At 43.5% G+C, this 14,336-nt stretch overlaps 1 long non-coding RNA gene across 1 annotated transcript; it reads right to left on the bottom strand.

Moving 5' to 3' along the window:
* Nucleotides 1–1,439: 1,439 nt before the first annotated feature.
* LOC121133187 lies at nucleotides 1,440–13,566 on the bottom strand. The gene is made up of 2 exons (XR_005869968.1): nucleotides 13,155–13,566; nucleotides 1,440–4,404 (listed from the first exon to the last, which is right to left on the bottom strand). It is a non-coding gene; the product is annotated as an uncharacterized LOC121133187 (long non-coding RNA).
* Between the last annotated feature and the right edge of the window lie 770 nt (nucleotides 13,567–14,336).

Genomic DNA, 14,336 nt, shown 5'->3' on the forward strand with positions numbered 1-14,336 from the left:
TGGTTGTAAAACTACGGGAGGTCACAACCCTTCCACACACACACACACCCACTCTGCAGCTGATATTAAATAGCTTTGGTGGGAAAACACAGACCTTTAAACTCTATCAAACTCAATGCATTCTGCATTTAACTTCTTCTTTAAAACAGTTAGTGGTGTAAGAATTCAAAAACTGCATATGGCCATGGGGGAAAAAAGAAGGCGCTTCTACTTAATTAGCTATTAAGTCCTACTTGGACGCAGCACAGTAACAACCATTGCTTTGTGCTAACTATCTTTAATGATATGCATTACATGCATTGGCCTGTCGGCTGCCCAGGCTCTTCCAGCTCTCATTTGCTTTAGTCTTTGCTTCTGGCAAAGGGCAACATTGTGGAAAGTCTCCATTTTGACATTTTGCCACTTTGGCAAAGATAACTCCTAACAGCACGAGGACCCTCTGAACCCCTTCACTATGGTCTCATGCCCACAAGACGGTCAACATCCAAGTATGTCACATACTGGAAGAATGTTCACCTTGTGCCTCAGACAGCACTCCATGTTTTGATTTGTCCTCTCCAATGTAAGCCAGTCAGATATTTTAATCCAATCAATTTCAGCTATCCTCTTATATAATTTTCCTGCTTTCAACAAAAACCCAAGCCAAGCTAATTCAGAATCATAAAAAGAGGGCAGATAAGCCCACAAGGAAATTAGCTTCTCTCTCTCTCTCTCTCTCTCTCTCTCTCTCTCTCTCTCTCTCTCTCTCTCTCTCTCTCTCTCTCTCTCTCATTCTTTATGTAATGGAAACATCCTTAAGGAACTGTCTGGCTTAAAGCATAAACGTGCGTTGCTGTATTAAAATCAACCTCAGCAAAGATGCTGCTTGAGAGCCGTTAAGTCAAGATCTCTTTTGCTCCTTGGAAGGAGAAATGACTAAAATCCTTTGTTTTACAATACAGCATGAAAACACTGGAAACTATCAGAAAACAAGATACACGTGGATGAAAACAAAGCACTACAGTGCATTTAACATGGAGAAGACTCAAACTCCACCTTGCTCCAAACACAGCAGCACAGCCGCTATTGCTCCTAGCCTCTGTGTAGAGCATTGTTCATGGAAGAAAACAGACACTCCAGCCACTTGGAAAACAGTAAGGAGTGAGCCTAAGTGGTTCTGCTCCCAGCTACTAATCCTCCAGTAATCTGCACACATATGCCCCAGCTTGTATGGATATGAATGTTTGCTGACTGTACTGGTCCACAATGGCTCCAAACCAGAAGTGACCTAAATGTCTATTGAGGGCACAAAGGATCAACACATTACAGAGTGGCAAAATCACACAAATCACACAACATAAAATCATGCAGCAAGGAAATTATCAATCCAGGGTTGTAATGTGCCACAGCTTGGCTGTGTCTTGCAAACACAATGTTGAATGAAAAAAAGAAAGCCGTGAGAAAGCTCATGGATATTATAGCAAGAGTAAACAATAACCGACATTATTTAGAGATGCCCACATACATAATAAAAACTCCATAAGAAAGTCAAGGAAACAATTACCAGTAAGTCTGAAGCCCATCGGGATGGAGTGGTTAAAGAAGCTATCACGTGGAATCCAGCTTAGGAACCAGCAGAAACTTCTAAGGTTTTAGAAATCTTTGGGTCTCATTTTTCCCATGTAAATATTTGATCTTTGATTTCACAGTTCCAAAACTAAACAACAATGACAAATTCAAAATTCAACCACTCCCAAAAAACAAAAGCTTGGGAAAAAGCACTGTTTCGATCCAACTTCTTGATGTTAATTATGAAGCCCTGGAAGCCGGGGAGACTAGGATGGTTGCCCATCTGTCCTGTGCCCAGATGGTATTTGTGGCTCAGGGGAGTGGCTCTCCTTTACTCTGGGGCTGGAGCTTAGAGAAGCCATGCCAAAGAGAAGTCCTGATGATATTGCCATGCCCCAAACAGTCCAGGCTGCTGGTGCCCAAACACAGTTCGCCTACCATCTGAGCTTTGCTTCCCTCTCCTCCAGGCCAGGACTCTTCTCCTTTGGAAGGAAGAGTAGAGGGTTGTCTTTCTTCCACAGAGGATCTTTTTAGGAATCTAAAGTCTGGAAGCTCCAAGGCCTGTCACTGATCCATCGGGCTTTTCTGTGTTGTGTGTAGTCTGGCCCATTCCTGCCTTTTTCCTCTAGTTAAACCCACCCCTTCCCAGCCTCTTTCAACTCTGCTCTGCAGTTGGGGTCTTCATCCAAGCTCACCAGACAGACTTACAGGCTACACCCACATCTATGTGCAAACAGGATCTACTATGTCACTTACACTCTAAAACTTATTCTGAAATGGTACTACACATGGTAAGCTTCTGTGGTCATTTTTAAATGAACCTTCCCATGAAAAGATCAAAGCACCAGGGTCAGTTATAGACTTACCTTTCTTTCCACTACTAGAAATGTCTCTGTGAACTCTTCTTCAGGCTGCCTAACTTATAACATTATTATGATCAAGTTTCTAAAACATGTTATCTTCTTTTTAAAAACATCAGTTGCTGAGAAACATGGAGCCATAACATTATTCAGAAAATAAAGTTGTGATAGGAAATTTCACATGCGCAGAAGGTCCTAAATAATTGATCCCTGGCACTACAAAGGTAAATAAACAAGCAAGTCCCATATAATCTTTGGGAAAGGCATTATATAGGGATGTAAATAAGAATGCAATGTTCTCATTTGATCCAGGAGTGCTTTACCAGATTTCTCCAAGTCAGTGGCGTTCTCGGATTTTGAAAATCAAGAATAACTAAATAAAACCAAGAAATCCACAACCAAGAAGATCAAACCTAGAGAAATGAAAGAGTCACAGCAGAAATCTAGAGATGGAAAGTAGTCGCTTGCCTGCTGGAGGCAGTTATCCAGCATGGAAGTTCAAGGTGGGGAGTCTGAATTTACAACAGCAATCTGTGTGCAGGTCCCTACAGAGGCAAAGAAGCCTAGTCAGAGCAGGGAGGGAGGGAGAAAGGAAGGAAAGGATAAGGTCAAGCTTGCTTGATAAAACCTCAAGAAACTATTATTTTCTACTTACCTAATATTATACACAGTACATATAAGTGTGTGTGTGTGTGTGTGTGTGTGTGTGTGCTATCTTAAGGAAGTTAAACCATTTAGGCTGACAAATTCTCAATAGTAGGCGCAAGAAAATCCCTTTCAAATGGTTGGTCGGGGTAGTCAATATAAATTATTAATGTAGTTTGTTGTTGCCTCGCAGGGATTGAAGGTGGGCCCCTATTGCTGAAGACACCTTACACTTAGGATACATATTTCAAATCCGTTGAGCTGGGTCTGACCTGAAAGCTTCTTTTCTGTAGTCTGGACCCCCATGGTTCCAGAAAATACCATGCAATCTGCCAAGGGAGGGAAGCATTAAACAGTCCTACCCAGCTATGACACCTATGAGCCATGACAATGACCAGTACTCACATGTCAGTGACACCCAATAGCTGTCTGATTGGACTTAAGGACCACTCAACAGAAGGGAAACCAGGTCTAGGACTAGAAACCTAGTCCGCTTTCCAGTGCTGGTGACATCAGGGACCTCAGCAAAGAATGTGTGCCCACATACATGTGAACATGCTTACACACATGCATGCATAACATATGCATACACACTTACAGAAAATACCCATAGGCAATTATCATGCTGGTTGAGAAATATCAGATCTCACTGGGTAAAGGAAGAAAACTGAAGCGAGTAGGAATTTGGGGATAGGTCTTCTGAAAATGAAATTATAGAAGGAAAGAAAAAACCCAAGGTAGCCCCACCACCAAGCAGAGGGGCAGTTCAGAAGAGACGAACAAACACAACTGTAGACAACAAAAGTAAATTATGTATGAGGACCCAAAATAGGGATAATTTGATGTTAGACTCAGAGACAGCTTCTCTCAGATAAATTTGCTATTACTCTCAAAGACACCATCTACCTATAGTTTTCTGTGCATGGGTAACAAAGAAATCGCATCATTTACAGAAGAGCTAGCGGGGATGGGGGGACTAACGCCTGTCAGATGCACATCAATGGTTCCAATTTCCCACTCCGTACACAAACGCCTCAGGAGAGGCCCAAGTCCTCAGCCGTGTGAAGGTGATGCTATTTCCAGGTAAAACAGAACAGGGGGCAGGCTATTTTCCTCTTGAAATAAAATGACCCTGTGCACAAAGACTCAACTTGCTTCCTGCTGGGCACCTCCGATGGGATGAACTTATTTAGCTCAGCTTCCAGATGATGTTAAATCTTTATAAAGCATCCCTCGGAGATCCGTTCACTTGCTGCAGTCTCATCTGCTTGCTGTCTTCTGCTCTCAATATGTGCACGCTTCTTCACTAGCCAGACTCTGAGGTCATCCGTCTTCATTAGGGTATCTATTGCTGCAATGAAACATCATGATCAAAAAGCAACTTGGATCAGAAAATGTTTATTTGGCTGACACTTCCATATCACTGTTCATCATGGAAGGAAGTCGGGACAGGAACTCAAACAGGGCAGGAACCTGGAGGCAGGGGCTGCTGCAGAGGCCATGGCGGGCTGCTGCTTACTAGCTTGCTCCCAAGACTTCTTCAGTCTGCTCTCTTGTAAAAACCCAGGAATGCTAGCCCAGGGATGGAAATACCCACAATGGGCTGTGCCATCCCCCATCAATCACTAATTAAGAAAATGCCTTACAGTTGGATCTTATGGAGGCATTTTCTCAATCAAGGTTTCCTCCTTTCAGATAACTCTGGTTTGTGTGCCAAGTTGGCATAAGAACAGCCTGCACGGTCATGCAAGACAGAAACTCTCTTATCCATCTCCTATCACAATGCTCGTAGTAGGTGCTCAGACCAGCTGTGCTCCACACTGCCCTCCCTCCTTAATTCCCTCACCCAGAAATAAACCCCATCATGGCAGCCATGGTGGCTGAGTCTGCTACTTCAATATATTGTTCTTTTCTGTTTTGCTTCAGGCAAAAAGTAAAAATACCTTTCAGGCCAGTGAGTATCCACTTAGTGGGAAATGAATAAAAACCAAAATCAAAACCAGATTCAGGCCAAGTCACTATGAAACTTTAGCATTACACAAAGGTAGCAAAGGTCATCACCACCCTGCCTGATGGGCAAGGGCAAAATCTGCATAGCAAAGGTAGGTAGTGGGTGGATGCTCTCATACCAGTTTGGAACTCAGTCCATGAAGCATCCCACAGACTTTATCACTCTTGTATCGCGATGGGATAGTAGACTCCTAAAAATAACCTGTTTTATCTAGAATTGCAATACTGAACCAGCTGTTTCAGCCAAAGTGGAAAGATTGGAGCTAAAATTAGAATGTCAAGCATGATAACTGAACAACATAGAAACTTCATAAGTATGTACTATCATCATACCCCCAAAAGTGTATAACCATTGATCAGAGCTGACAACTGATGCACTTGGCGGTCTCAGAGTCTGCTCCATCCCCTCTGGCCTTTATTGGGGAATTCTGTTTACTGAACTCCCATGCTTTACCAAGAGTAAAGGGACACAAGCTAAACTTCAGAGCAATACACTAAGCAAACATTTAGCAGTATCCACCTGGGCTGTGTGGGAACCCAGCTTCTCTCATCCACCCAGGAGTCCAGTTCTTTGTCAGTACACTATAACCAACACCAGCTTTATAGTGCAAACGTGATCCTTAGCTACTAAAGCATCTCGTATATATTTTCTACCGTGCAAACTTCTGATATAAGAAAATAGCAGAACTCTAGACTCAGAATTAAATCTGGACTCTGTGTGTGAATCACTGAATCCTCTCATTTTGCTAAGTATCCCCCAAGCCTTCATTCTAGACCCTTCAAACAAGCGGCCCACAAAGGCTTTCTTCCCTACCCCTTCTCTCCCTCTACATCTCCCAGTCCCCTTCTCTCCCCTCCCGACCCTCCCCCAGCAGCTGAGGCCCTATAGCCTTCCAACTCTATCACATAAAGCCTTCATTCAGGGCTCCTCATACATATTTTCATGTTACTAACACCCACCCCTTTCCCTGGAAAGTTCCCATTAGCTGTGCCTTAAGTGCTTAGCATACAGTGAGACTTCACATTAACTTTTCAAAACAGCATCTTCTGTCCCAGCTCCTCAGACCACCATCATTAGGAGGATGAGACACTTTTTCCCTACCCTCAAAAGCAAATCCAACAGTGGACAAATAAGAACATTTCTCTGTCCGTGCCTGTCCCTGAACTTCCCCTTGGCAGGCTAACAAACCTGTTGGTTAGAGAAGCTTTCCTCGTAAGACTGCTCCCAATTGTCCACACAGCAGAGAGAAGTCTATGGTCTGCTTCTAACACCATAGATTTGTTATTTTCCAGGACCAGAGCTTGAATACCTAACCCTGCCCAGCTATCTCACAAACTCAAGGAGAGGTCAACCAAGGGCACACAAGGGGGTCATCTAAGAGCATTGCTTAGCTGAAGGAGTAGAGAAGGCAGAGGAGAGAGCAGTTCCCACCCATGCTGCTGTGCATTAGACTGTGTTCATGATGCAAAGGGGAGATAAGGGGGCAATCTGAATATTGATCTGTGGTCAACTATGTTCCCTGGTTAGCCAGTTCTGGAAGGACATTTCCCTTTTGTAGAGCTACTACTCCACAGGGTGTTTTCAAAACTAGAAGGGGCCTCAAGAATAAGCTCTCCGACTGTCTCTATCTTACGGATGAAGAGACTGAGGCCTTGAGAAACCAGTGCACCCACGGAGGAGCACATCATCAAAGCTGGGCACGGTTGTTTATAATTCCGTATAATGAATATAGAGTGATATATCGTGAATGAATGTTTTCAACGATCTATTTATTTTATGAGTATGGGTGGCTTGCCCATATGCATGTCTGTGCAGCATTTGCAGGCAGTGTCTAAAGAGAACAGAAGAGAGAATCAAATCCCCTGGCATAGGAGTTACATAAGGTTATGAGCTGCCACATAGGTGTTAGGGATCAAACCAGGGCCCTCTAGAAGAGCAACAAATGCTCCTAACCACCAAGCAACTTCTCCAGCCAAAATGCATAATTTTTAAAGTAAATATGATCACGAACTCAAAGGGAACTGTTTTTTTCTCTTTTAAAAATAACTGTATACTAGTGTTTTTATAGGTAATCTACATATCTGAACTGTTTCGGGCAATAAGAAAGTGTTTAGGATCAAGAAGTTATTTGGCTGTGGAGAAAAAATGAAGTCAGATAGAATAGAGAAGCCTGAAGCGGGAGGTTTGTGTAGTATGAATTGAACACTAGATCATGGATAGAAGAATAGGGATGGAAAGACACAGATGAAAGGGGGTTGGAAATGATAAGTCAGGAGAGACAAAACACCCAGAACACTTTCAGAGGTTCACTGAGTAACCAAGTGGACAGGTTCTCAAGGCTACTGATTTTATGCTGAGGACAGTGAGATAATGGTATCTAATGGCAGGTGATTTACATATTTGCTCATTCAGTCAGCACAAAACCACATCATTGGCTACTGTTTTAACTATTTTACAACTGAGAAATTAGGTGTTAGAGACACTGCCTATGGACACAAACCTAAGAATGGATGAAGGAAAAGGTTCTAGCTCAAGGTTAACATCAATACTCACAACTTCTTTTCCAACAGAAATAGTAACACAAGGTAGGCAGAGTTTTTTTCTGTCCTGCAACTGCTCTCAAATAATCACTCAAAGGCTTAATATTAATTACAAATGCTCAGGCAATAGCTCAGGCTTGTTACTAGCTAGCTCTTACATTTTGAAGTTAACCCATATTCCTTAGTTATGATCTGCCACATGGTGGTACCTTTACTAGCATGGCACGTTCTTCTCCTCCTCACTCTGCATCTGGCTGGTGACTCCTGACTTCGTCCTTCTTCTTCCCAGAATTCTCCTAGTCTGGCTCTCCTGCCTAACCTTATTCTGTTCAAGCTATTGGTCAGTCAGCTTGTTCATTAAACCAATCACAATGAAGAATCTTCACAGTGTACAAAAGGATTATTCCATAGCACACAAGTTTTGATATAGAGCTCTAACACAAGAGCTACAAAAACACAAAACATATTTTGCTTGTCACATTGATGAATCTAACTTCAACTTAGAAATACTCTATTCTACCCTCCTTGTTCTAGGCCATACATTGTCATTTTTCATAACTGAAAGAACTTAAACTTTAGTGTGGTTCCAATCAAAGAACAATTGATTAGGGCGGTCCTTTAATGTGCCCACTTGCTAAAAAGGGCGATGTCCCAATTTCAAAGTAAGACTATTAGAGTCTTCATCTAGAAACTAGATTGTATGCTTCCCATGTGGTTTGAATTGGAACTCATTTCCAGAAATGATACGAGATATTTCAACCCAATTCTTTCATTTTTGTATACTTATTAATTAAAATATTTCCAGTATTACTGAGTTCTGTTTTAGTTACTTTTCTATTGCTGTGAAGAGACACCATGACCAAGGCAACTCATAAAAGAAAGCATTTCTTTGGGAGCTTGCTTACAGTTTCAGAGAGTGAGTCCATGACCATCATGGCTGAGAACATGGCAGCAGGTAGGTAAGCATGGCACTGGAGCAGTAGCTAAGAGCTTACATAATGAGACTCAGGAGTCAGAAAAAGAAAGGACTGAAATGGTGTAGGCTCCTAGATCCTCAAAGCCCAGCCCCAGTGACACACCTCCTTCAACAAGGCCACATCTCCTTCAACAAGGCCACACCTCCTCCCGCAAAGGCCACATCTCCTTCAACAAGGCCACACCTCCTAATCCTTCCCAAACGGTTCCACCAACCATGGAACAAGCCTTCACACATATGAGCCTACAAAGGCCTGTCTTGTTTAACCACCACAAGTTCCAAAAATTCCAACATCTTCTCTCTTCGAGAATAAGTCATATTGAGGAACTGACAATAAAAGTTCAGGTTCCCTTGCTATTGTTTTCCATTACAAGGGAAATGATTAGATATACTTAGATATACAACCATTCCTTTAGGGGTATATTTTGCTTTCTCTTATGATTACAACACAAGTGGAAATTAATTTCTTCTTACAGATGAATCCAAAGCTCTTTACCCCTCACCCCCACCAAAAAACCTACAATATCTAAAGAACTAATGCCAATCTGCAAGTTCTAAGATGACAAGAATTGTTACCAGAAGGAGACTTTAATAGATTTAGTTGATTCAGTGTGTTGCTTATATTTTCAATGACAACAAAGAGGATGTGGAGAGGGAAAGAAAAATCTCAAATTGCCAGAAAAGAAGCTTCCTCAGCAAGATCATTTGTTTGTTTTGTTTTGTTTTGTTGTTTTTTTTAAACCCAAACCGGAATTCACATTTTATTCAAAAGAAATGATAAACAACACGTTCTGGGGTGTTATTTTTAGATGTTTTTAATTTGTCGAGTCAAATGCACAACTTAAACTGTTTCCATGTGGGGTGTGGCAGTGCCTACAAACAAACCCTGTTCCTGTTCTCTTGAAGGTGGGTGGATCAAAGAACGTCTGGGCAGATAAGAGGGCCGCGGAGGGCTGTGCGGTTCCGGCTGTTCAGACAAGGAAAGGGAAGGTTCTGGGAATCCTGGCCATGAAGAATTTTCTTGCCTAATATGCCAAAACAATTGTTGGTAAATGTTGCCTGAGGTTTGCTGCAATTCACATCTCCATCTTCAAAGCACACAAACCAAATACTGACTGGGCAAGGTTTTGAAACCCAAGTTCCATTTATTCTTGGCTAAACCTGGCAGTCTGGTTCCGAGATGAGAATTCGGAGAACCAGACTGTTGAAATGACTTGGGATGATTTCTCCATCACTCAAACTCCTTAGAGAAGAAGTTTAAAAACTGTTTCCCAGCCTGGGGTGGTGTCACATGCCTGCATTCCTGGCACTAGGGAGGCAGAAGCAGGAAGATGAGTGCAAGTTCATAACGGGTTGCATGCCAGCCAGGAATTTGCAGCAATGCCGTTTCACAGAAGATAGGCCTGACACACACACACAAAGGAAGTTTTTTTTAAATAGATTTGAAATATAACTAAAATGGATGTTTTGTGTTTTTATAGCCAAGGCCTATTCTTGTGGCTACTGAACCCCAGCCTTTTCGTTTGTTGGGGAGTGACTTATTGAGGTTGAGTGCCCTTTTCACAGTGGTGGGAGCTGCCATCCACAGCCCAGGTATTCAAGCACTCACGGGGTAGATCCCCGCTTCCAAGCTTCCTAGCACAAAGAGCTCCAACGTTTATTTAACGTTTTGCCTTTGTTTGCTTAGCTTTTACAACAGTGCCCTCAATGAATCTGAGCTGACATTGACTTTTCAGGATGCAAGCAAAGATAAGCACTCTGAGATCTTTGATGCAACCCCAGGGTGACCCACACGACCAGCTGCATCCCACACCCGCCAGGCCCCAGAAATAGTGATAAAAAGTTATCGGAGGTAAATCAAACTAGGAGAAAGAACTAAGCAACCTTCTTTGTTTTTAAATCTTTACATTCTTGTATACAAAGAAGGCGTGAGGTTTGCATGAGTGACCACCATAGGCTTATATATTGAATTCTTGGTCGCCACCATAGGCTTATATATTGAATTCTTGGTCGCCACCATAGGCTTATATATTGAATTCTTGGTCACCACCATAGGCTTATATATTGAATTCTTGGTCACCAGTGGGTGACACTGTTTGGGAAAGATTAGGAGGTGTGGCCTTGTTGGAGGAGGATGTCACTAAGAGTGGGTTTTGAGGTTTCAAAAGCTCAAGAAATTCCCACTTAGCTCTCGCTGCCTTGTGCTTGTGGATCCAGATACATCCTATTTTCAGATCTGAAACTACCTTCTTTTTCCCCTCCCTGGGGTTTATGTTTGCCTGTTGTTGTTGTTGCTGTTTCCTTAACTAAATTGTGCCTCTATATTTGAAGTTGAAAGATATCCTCTCAGAAGCCGACTTCCTGGCAGACTGTGTAAAGGGAGGTCCAGAGATTGGGTCAGAGCAAGAGAGCAATGTGTACATACTGTGACTCTGGCTAGGATGCTGGAATGCCTTGGTTCCACACCTTGCATCCCAATAACTTAAACACACCCACCTTTCACTCTTCAGAAACATGTGAAATAAAAGAGGTGTGTATCACTGTAAAAATGGTTTGCAAGTTCAGAAAGATTCAGCCTCTCTTTTGTATCATTTTAGCAATGCCCAGCGCATTCACGTCACGGTAGCGTGTGAGTTCTCAGCAATGATAACACACACTGGGAGATTCTTGGAGTATAAGAAAACAAATCCAAAGCTTGTTTTCAAATGTAATGAGATGTCTGAAAATATTCAAATAAGTAACTAGTGAAGTTTCACTTGCTTATCAGCTACAACACCAATTCCTAAACTATGATGGATGGAAGAATCATCTAGAGAGCTTATTAAAAAGTAGACTGCTGGACCCCGCCCTCAAGGAAGCCAATAGGGTAGCATTTCCACTTTTCCGTGGGTGATGCTCAACTGCCTGAGGACCATACTTGAGAGCTGCCCTACACCAAGGGGCAGGCCCCTGTGCATAAACGATGAAACTCTCTGCTTGCTGTCTTGAGGTCAAGAGCTGTGAACACACCTTAGGAAAACGGCAGCGTCATTGTTCACTCTTAACTTGATAGCAGCTGTTGACTTCTTAGCACATCTCTAGCTATGCTAGGATAACAAGGAGAGCCAGAGAGCTGCCTATTTCAACGAACAGTTACTAACACTACATGAAAGCATTGCATAAGTGCTGTCCTGCTGCTGTTGCTATTATCATATCAGTTCAAAGTCAGGGTTTTCATTTGTCTCTGAGGACCCCACCAACATCATAAGCTGTACCTCATACATAACAGACATGGAGGAATAAACCAAGACACAAGTGAATATGTGCTCAGTTGTCACAGATTAAACAGACCGACCAGGACAAGCAGGCATGGGTTCCATTTATAAAAGTCTTTTAAACCCAGCACAAAGCCACATTAAAATTTCTCCATCAGAGTGTGAACTCAGAGGTGATTGGTAAATATAGTAACTCCCCAGCAAGGTATGAGCAGTCAGCCTTTTTGCACATTTACTCAAAGCTCCCTGCACTGTGTCTTGTAAGACCTGGAATCCAATCTCTGTTAATATTAAACCTTGGGTTGACACAACAATTAGAAAACTGCATTTGGTTGCCCTGATACAGAACTTAAAAATGGTGACTTATGTGCCCAAAGGTATTTTTCTCTCCGGAAAGGAAAGAAGGGAGAAAGGAAGGGAGGGAAGCCAGCAGGCAGGCAGGGAGGGAGGGCAGTCTTAAAGCAGGCAGGTCAGGACTGGTGCAGGGTTGACTCAGCAAGTTTGCAGGGCCTGAGATCCCCTTTACCTCTGTGCCTGGAGCTCAGCGTAGGGAAAAGAGCCTCAGAAGGCAGCAAGACTAAGCAGAGTGCTAAACCCCCATCTGTCCACAGCCACTGCAGGGAGACTGAGCGCCCGGGACAGCATTCCCTCCCTCTGCCTGCCCTCCCTTCTGAGAAGCCTTCCTGGAAGTCTCACTCTAATCAGCCAGAGCCTGGTCACAGGGCCACACCCGGCTCAAGAGAAATTCGACCTTTGAGCTGAACACACAGCCACCCCAGAAATCAACTTCTGTTAGTTAGAAAGCGGGGAGAGAATCGGTTGTGTCTCTAGGAGCTGTGTCCCAGTTCAGGCCGTCTCCCAGTGAACAGCGGACCACTAGTTACATATCTGTCAGGCCAGCTTCTGTGACTGTATGTTTCACTCCTTCGTTTTCATCTCACATACTCTGTTGGGGTAAAACACGGGTTTCAGTGCAGCTCAGCTTTGGGGAAAGCAGCTGGGCTGGCAGCAGGGCCACACGGTGCGCAGATGCTCAGTGTAAAATTGGATCTAGCATGCTGTGATGATGTTGGCGGTTGGGATAAAAATAAACATCTCCCCACACTCTGCGTGGTGATTATAGTATTCAGCCCTCAGATTAAGAGGGTGGTGAGCGCCAGCAGAGTAGATTGAGCATAGAGGAACACCTCCTTCAAGGACTCCAGTGGGATGCTCTCTCCTGCTCTTTTTCTTTTCCAGCCTTGCCCCATCTATACTGGAGCACGGCTGTCATTTTCCCTAGTTTTCCCAAGCTAAATTACAAGATACTTATATACGAACCTCCATCGACAGCTTTCCCCAGGGGCTTGCTCCAAGCCATCTGCTAACCTGGACCTGCTCTTTCTCCGATACGATCCTGGAGACTCAAACAAAAACTCCTTTACAAAAAAGCTTGGAAAAGACTGGATTCCGAAGCGATAGGGTCTGTGTGTGCTTTGTGTCCGTAGGCAGTTTCCCAGCAAGCAAGGTTTCAGGTTTTGAAGTTAGCTTTTGTAATTACGTCGACAGAGAGATAGTCACCTTTAGAGTGAGTGGCTGTGGCACCCTCGCACTGGGCTGTGTGAAAACTGGTGGCATTACCTGGAGCCTCACATTGCAGCATGCAAAACTGAGTTCCATGGCATGCAGCCAGGCAGCCCTTCTTCTGGGAGGCAGGATACACCTGTGTGGAACAGATTTCTCCCCTCTCTCCTCTTTCCTCTCTTCCCCCATCCCTCTCTCTCTCTCTCTCTCTCTCTCTCACTCTCTCTCTCTCTCTCTCTCTCTCTCTCTCTCTCTCTCTCTCTCTCTCTCTCTCTCTCTCGTGCGTGCGTGCGAGCACACACACACACACTCTCTCTCTCTCTTCCAATGCAGCCGGTGGAAAAAGTCATTGTTGAGTGGATTTACACGGGAGCTTTGTGGGAGTTGGGTAGACAGTGAAGGACAGTTTATAGGGGCGGGGATAAGAAGACACCAGCTATATTAACTATTGGGTGAATCAACTCAAGGTTAAACCACTGTGATTCCCTCTTTAGGCAATTTGGTGGAGCAGAAGAAACAGGGGAATTGGCGATCTTAACCCAGCCACCAGCCACCCTGGAAACTGTTGGTCCCTGTCCATTATGCTTCCCTGTCATATGAAATCAAGAACTCCTTTTAGTCATGAAGAGTTGGGTTCGGGTTTTTGTTTGTTCACTGTTTTTGTTTTTAGATGAGATCTCCTGTTTCACAGACTAGCCTTAAATGCCTTTGGACTTCTGATCCCCCTGCCTCCACCTCGAGAGCTGGATTTACAGGCTTGTGCCAGGAGACCCTGTAATTCCTCAGGATCAAACTTGAGTTGTTAGGCAATCGAAGCAAGCTATCTGTCAATTGAGACACATCCCCAGCCCTGGGAATTATTTAGTTCATTACCCTTGAGCTTCGCATAGAATGATATCCTATCTAATAGATGCCAATTTTAAAAAGCACATCATAATA

The sequence above is a fragment of the Mesocricetus auratus genome, unplaced genomic scaffold (genome assembly GCF_017639785.1).
Source record: "Mesocricetus auratus isolate SY011 unplaced genomic scaffold, BCM_Maur_2.0 Super-Scaffold_100020, whole genome shotgun sequence".
NCBI lineage: Eukaryota > Metazoa > Chordata > Mammalia > Rodentia > Cricetidae > Mesocricetus > Mesocricetus auratus.